The sequence below is a fragment of the Colobus angolensis genome, unplaced genomic scaffold (assembly GCF_000951035.1).
Source record: "Colobus angolensis palliatus isolate OR3802 unplaced genomic scaffold, Cang.pa_1.0 Scaffold170, whole genome shotgun sequence".
NCBI lineage: Eukaryota > Metazoa > Chordata > Mammalia > Primates > Cercopithecidae > Colobus > Colobus angolensis.
In genome coordinates, this window is record NW_012114822.1 from 238,917 (window position 1) to 245,686 (window position 6,770).

General features: G+C 44.8%; 1 pseudogene; it reads left to right on the forward strand.

Moving 5' to 3' along the window:
- The window catches only part of LOC105509169, a 59,764-nt pseudogene that overhangs the window by 20,363 nt on the left and 32,631 nt on the right, over positions 1-6,770 (forward strand).

The following is a 6,770-nucleotide window of genomic DNA, read 5'->3' on the forward strand; positions in this document are numbered from 1 at the left end:
GGGGTTTCACCATGTTGGTCAGGCTGGTCTTGAACTCCTGACTTCGTGATCTGCCCGCCTCGGCCTCCCAAAGTGTTGGGATTACAGGCGTGAGCCACTGTGCTCGGCCTACTGTGCTTAATTTATAAATTAAACTTTATCTTAGGTACGAATGCCTAGGAAAAATCGTAATAGAAATAGTTTACTCTCCAAGGTTTCAGGCATTTCTGGGGATGTGGAATGTATCCCCAGCTAAGGGGATATTCTGGTATTTGTGTGACACATTAGGAGAGCTGTCACGCCCCTGGGCCTATCTGCAGACAAGCTGCACTACGGAGCCTTTGCGGAAGCAGCTGCCTGGGACGGCCTGGCTGTGCACTGACCAACGCCTGACAGCCTTCAGTGGCCAGGCCAGGGTGGGGCCTGAAAGCATGACCTGGGTCAATTAGGTTTCTCCCTCTTAGGAATTTTAACCAGGAAATACTGAAGTCATGAGGAGCTGGCAGAAGCGGCCCAAGCTGCTCAGTCATAAGCCACGGAACAACCGGAGGGGCTGTGAGGAGCCACATGCTAGCCGTGCACCAAAAAAAGGGAGGTGCACGTGGGAGAAGGCTGTGAAGTCAAGAAAAGCCACGCGGTGCAGGGTGAGGAGGCCAGCGGGTGGGAGGATGAGAACAGGGGGCCAGTGACATTAACGCTGGGGAGAGAGCTGCAGTCCTGACCTTCCCGTGGCCCCACTTCTGTCTCTTCCCTTCCTGAGGTCAGATTGCTCAGCTTTGCCTGGCTTCCACGTTGGAACCTCCTCATGCGAAATCCATACTTCAGATGTTGAGCAAGTCTCTATTCTTCACCATAAAAAGGACAGAACTCAAATGCTCTTTCTTTTTGAATTAATAGACTTTTAATTTTCGAGATGGAGTTTTGCTCATCTTCTCCAGGCTGGAGTGCAGTGTCGTGATCTTGGCTCACTGTAACCTCCACCTCCTGGGTTCAAGCAATTCTCCTGCCTCAGCCTCCCGAGTAGCTGGGATTACAGGTGCCCACCACCACGTCCATCTAATTTTTTGTATTTTTAGTAGAGATGGGGTTTTACCATGTTGGCTAGGCTGGTCTTGAACTCCTGACCTCAGGTGATTCGCCTGCCTCGCTGGGATTACAGGTGTGTAATCCCTAAAGTGCTGGGATTATAGGCGTGAGCCACCACGCCCAATAGACTTCATTTTTTAGAGTGGTTTTAGGTTCACAGCAAAATTGAGCCCAAAGGACGGAGTTCCTATATACCCCTCACTCCCCGCTGCTGCCCGTTATTAACATTTCCCATCAGTGTGGTCTCTTTGTTATGACTGATGAGTCAATGTTGATACAGTCTTATTCACTAAAGTCCATGGTTTATTTTATTTAATTAATTAATTTATTTTTGAGACGGAGTCTCGCTTTGTTGCCTAGGCTGGAGTGTAGTGGTGCAATCTTGGCTCACTGCAACCTCTGCCTCCCAGGCTCAAGCAGTTCTTCTGCCTCAGCCTCCGGGGTAGCTGGAATTACAGGTACGTGCCACCATACCAGGCTACTTTTTTTGTATTTTTAGTAGAGATGGGGTTTCACCATGTTGACCTGGCTGGTCTAGAACTCCTGACCTCAAGTGATCCTCCTGCCTTGGCCTCCCAAAGTGCTGGGATCCACTGCACCCAGCCTTTTTGTTTTTGGCGACAGAGTCTCCCTCTGTTGCCCAGGCTGGAGTGCAGTGGCGCAATCACACTCACTGCAGCCTTGAACTCCTGGGCTCAAATGATCCTCCTGCCTCAGCCTTCCAAAGTACTGGGATTATAGGTGTGAGCCACCACGCCTAGCCCATTCTGTGGGTTTTGACAAATGTATAGTAACATATATCCACCTATAAAGTATCATACAGAATAATAGTTTCAGTGCCCTAAAAATCTCCTGTGCTCCACCTGGTTATCCTTCTCTCTGTCAAAGCCCTCGCAACCACTAATCCCTTCACTGCCTTTCCTAGACATAGTTTTGCCTTTTCCAGAATGTCAGATAGTTGGACTCATATAGTATGTAGCCTTTTCACATTGGTTTCTTTCACATGGTAATATGCCTTTAATGTTCCTTCACATCTTTTCTTCATTTTTTATTTTTATTTTTAAAGATCATTACTGTTTTTGTCTCACCATGTTGCTCAGGCTGGTCTCTAACTCCTGGCCTCAAGGGATCCTCCTGCCTTGGGCTCTCAAAGTGCTGGGATTATAGGGGTGAGCCACCACACCCAGCACCTCCATGCCTTTTCCTGGCTTGATAGTGCATTCCTTTTAGTGTGGAATAATACTGCATTGCATGAATGTATCACAGCTTATCTGTTCACCTAATGAAGAACATCTCAGTTGCTTCCATGTTAAAATGCTCTTTTTATTGATAAGATTTTTAAAAAGCAAATGTAGCAGAATTTATTTTATTTATTTTTTGAGACGGAGTCTTGCTTTGTGGCCCAGGCTGGAGTGCAGTGATGCAGTCTCAGCTCACTGCAACCTCTGCCTCCCAGGTTCAAGCGATTCTCCTGTCTTAGGCTCCTGAGCAGCTAGGATTACAGGTGCCCACCACCATGCCCGGCTACTTTTTTGTATTTTTGTAGCGAAGGGGTTTCACCATGTTGGCCAGGCTGGTCTCGAACTCCTGACCTCAGGTGATCCACCCGCCTTGGCCTCCCAAAGTGCTGGGATTACAGGTGTTGAGCCGCTGTGCCTAGCCATAGCAGAATTTATTCTGGAAATTGGAGTAGTAGGAGACATTTGGCATTGAAAGGAATGGGAATGTTGATAGTTTGAAATTAAGGTGCCTGGAAAAGTTGAACAAAGAGGAGGGAAGCACTAAAATGAGTGGTCAGTCATGTGTCATGTCGACACCGGAGCTTGGATGGTGGAGGTGAATTTTTCTGCTTTTTTCTGGGTTACAGAGTTTTCCCTCTTTCTTCTGTTTGTATAGATGCCTTGGATTGAAGAAGTGAGTTTTGATGGCTAAAAGCAGCTGCCACATCAGTGTTATACAATTAAATTCTGGACCCCCTAAAGACAATTTTAGAATCTAAAGTATATTTTCTTTAGTGAGGGGATTTCTTCTGAGGGCCCCTTTGTGATCAATGTTAGTCTTGTTTGTTTGGCATTTAGACAAACTAGGGTTTGTGGATAGTTCTCAACTCCCCATTATTATGCCCTTCTTATCCCTAGAAAATAACACCTTTCCTGCAAGGTAAACCTAGGTAATTTACCAGTAGATATGGAGGAAATGTTTATTTTGAAATGCAGCTTCCCCTAGGGTGGAATTCCCCGGCTCTCTGGCTCACTCAGTTAACAGTGGACAGCTGTTTATAACAGGAAGTGTGGAACTGCGCCTCTCAGGGAAATGGCAGGAAGACAGAGGGAGGAGGACTCCTAATTATCAAACTTGGAATTGGGCCAAGACAATGAAAATCAGTGTCTCCTCCCTTTAATTCTTTCACAAGTCCTAGGAGACTTTTAATAACCACAAGTGGTCAGGAGTCAGATGTGTTTAGATCTCATCCAAAAGGCATCGTACTGCCCCCAGACAACATGCTGTGGCACTGGCTAAGTGTGACTCAAAGGGAAGGGCATCTCTCCCCTGAATCTGACGGGGCTCAGTGAAGCAGGGTTTCTTGAGATCTGTCTGTAAGTGTGTTGGTAATCAGACCCACTTCTACCTTGGTGGAAATAAAATTCAATAGGGTCTGGAGTTGAACGGAAATCTTTTTTTTTTTTTTTTTGAGACGGAGTTTTGCTCTTGTTGCCCAACCTGGAGTGCAGTGGCACCATTGCAGCTCACTGCAGCCACCACCTCCTGGGTTCAAGTGATTCTCCTGCCTCAGCCTTCTGAGTAGCTGGGATTACAGGCATGCACCACCACGCCTGGCTAATTTTTGTATTTTTAGTAGAGATGGGGTTTCACCATGTTGGTCAGGCTGGTCTCGAACTCCTGACCTCAGGTGATCCGCCCACCTTGGCCTCCCAAAGTGCTGGGATTACAGTGAGAGCCACTGTGCCAGCCAGAATTGGAAATCTTAATTGCTCATCCACAATAAATCACAGCCAAACAAAGGAAAAGGGTTTCTGATATTTGATCCTTTGTTTTAAAAGCTGTTTCACCTTTCTCTGAATTTGCTCACACATGTGCTCTGAAACATCAACCATTTCTCCATTCCAATTCAGTGCAGAGACTTTCAAAGGCTACCAGGGGTTACTTACCTGGCCTGAGGGGATAAAACTGGAGAGAGAGAAATTTTGATTTACAATAAATTATAAAGTGAAAACCCGCTGTGGGTAAATGCAAGGTGAGCTCGGAGAACTGTCAGTGGGGAAGAAAGAAGTGTTGCTGGAAGCTCAACCTGAAAAAGTGCAACGGGAGATATAGCTGAGGCTCGTTATTGGCTTGTATTTGCACTACATAAACTTGGAAGCCAATTTCATAGAAAATGCCTAGAAACAAGCTTCAGTCTGTTACAAGGCTTGCTAAAGCACCCTGGTTCTGCTTAAGGCATTTTAGGGGAAAATAATTTACATGTTCTAAAGCTTGAGTACTTCTGGTGAATTATGAAGACTAGTTACCAGCCATATGTTCAAAGAACTTGAATGGTTTTTTTTAATTATAAGAATTATCCATGCTTGATATGAAAAGAAGAAAGTCAAACAGAACAGAGTCGAATGAAGTCAAATGTCAGCCTCCTGTTCCTTCCTCACTCCCTCTTCCACACTCAATGGGCTCAATGTACACAGTTTCTTGGAGGATATGCTTGTACGCATTTTGGAAGCACATACACATTTATCCTTTTAGAAATACAAATAGAATTATACTTTACATAATGATTGTATGACTTGCTTTTTTCATTTAACTCTAAATTATGGCTATCATTCTTTATCAATTCAGATTTACCTCATTCTTTTTTATTTTATTATTTATTACTTTTTTTGAGACAGAGTCTTACTCTGTTGCCCAGGCTGGAGTGCAGTGGCTCGATCTCAGCTCACTACAATCTCTGCCTCCTAGGCTCAAGTGATTCTCTTGCCTCAGCCTCCCGAGTAGCTGAAATTACAGGCGCCTGCCACCATGCCCGGCTAATTTTTGTATTTTTAGTAGAGGTGGGTTTTCGCCATGTTGGACAGGCTGTTTTGAACTCCCGATCTCAGGTGATCCACCCGCCTCGGCTTCCCAAAGTGCTGGGATTACAGGTGTGAGTCACCCCGCCCCGCCCCAGAAGGATTTTTTTTTTAAATCTTTTAAATTTTTTAGAGACAGTGTCTTGCTTTGTTGCCCAGGCTGTTCTGAAACTCCTGGCCTCAAGTCATCCTCCCTTTTAGCCTCCCAAAGTGCAGGGATTACAAACATAAACCACTGTGCCCGGCCTTCAGTATTTTTTAATATAAAAAAATGAAAGTAATAAGCTGGGAATGCTGGCAGGTGCCTGCAGTCCTAGCTACTGGAGAGGCTGAGGTGGGAGGATGGCTTGAGCCCTCCTACAAGATCAGCCTAGCAACATACCAAGTCCTTGTCTCTAAAAAAAATTAAAATAAATGATTAAAAAAGTGAAATCACTAAACCACAATTTCTTAAGGTGAGTTTACTGGTGTTTATTATTATCCCCCTCAGCCTATGTACACATAATGTATATTCTTTTGTCTATGCCAAGTTTTTATAATTTTTAAAAATGAAATAAAAGATATTAGAATAATACTAAAACTTTTTCAAATCATGGATTAAAGAAGCTCTTTCTAACATGGCAGGAAATCCAGACACCATAAAGGAAAAAACATCAATAAATTTTACTGCATAAATATTTTACATCTCTATCAGGTATAAAAACACCATAGCAAAGCAAGAAACAGGCAGACTGGCCGAGCGCGGTAGCTCACGCCTGTAATCTCAGCACTTTGGGAGGCCGAGACGGGTGGATCACAAGGTCAGGAGATCGAGACCATCCTGGCTAACATGGTGAAACTCCGTCTCTACTAAAAAATACAAAAAAAAAAAAAACCAAAAAAAACTAGCCGGGCAAGGTGGCGGGCGCCTGTAGTCCCAGCTACTCAGGAGGCTGAGGCAGGAGAATGGCGTGAACCTGGGAGGCGGAGCTTGCAGTGAGCCGGGATCGTGCCACTGCATTCCAGCCTGGGCGACAGAGCAAGACTCCATCTCAAAAAAAAAAAAAGAAACAGGCAGACTGGGGAGAAACATTTTCAACACGTATAAGCAAGGGCTAACTTCTTTTTTTTTTTTTCCTTTGAGACACGGTCTCACTCTCGTCACCAGGTTGGAATGCAGTGGCACGCCTCAACCTCCCAGGCTCAAACCATCCTCCCACCTTGGCTTCCCAAGTAGCCTGGACTACAGGCATGTGCCATCACACTCAGATAATTTTTAAAATTTTTTGTAGAGATGGGGGTCTCACTATGTTGCCCAGAGTGGTCTTGAATTCCTGGACTCAAAAAAAAAAAAAATTAAATTAAAAAAATAAAAACATCCACCTGTGATTTTGGGGGTGGGGTGTGTTAGGAGTAATATGAATCTAGGGGGTGTGTTGTTTGTTTTTTTTTCCCATATGGCTATCTTGTTGTCCCAATATCATTTATTAAATAATCCCCATTTCCATCTTCTTTTTTTTTTTTTTTGAGACGGAGTCTTGCTCTTTTTGCCCAGGCGGAAGTGCAGTGGCGGGGTCTCGGCTCCCTGCAACCTCTGCCTCCTGGGTTCAAGCAATTCTCCTGCCTCAGCCTCCCGAGTAGCTGGGA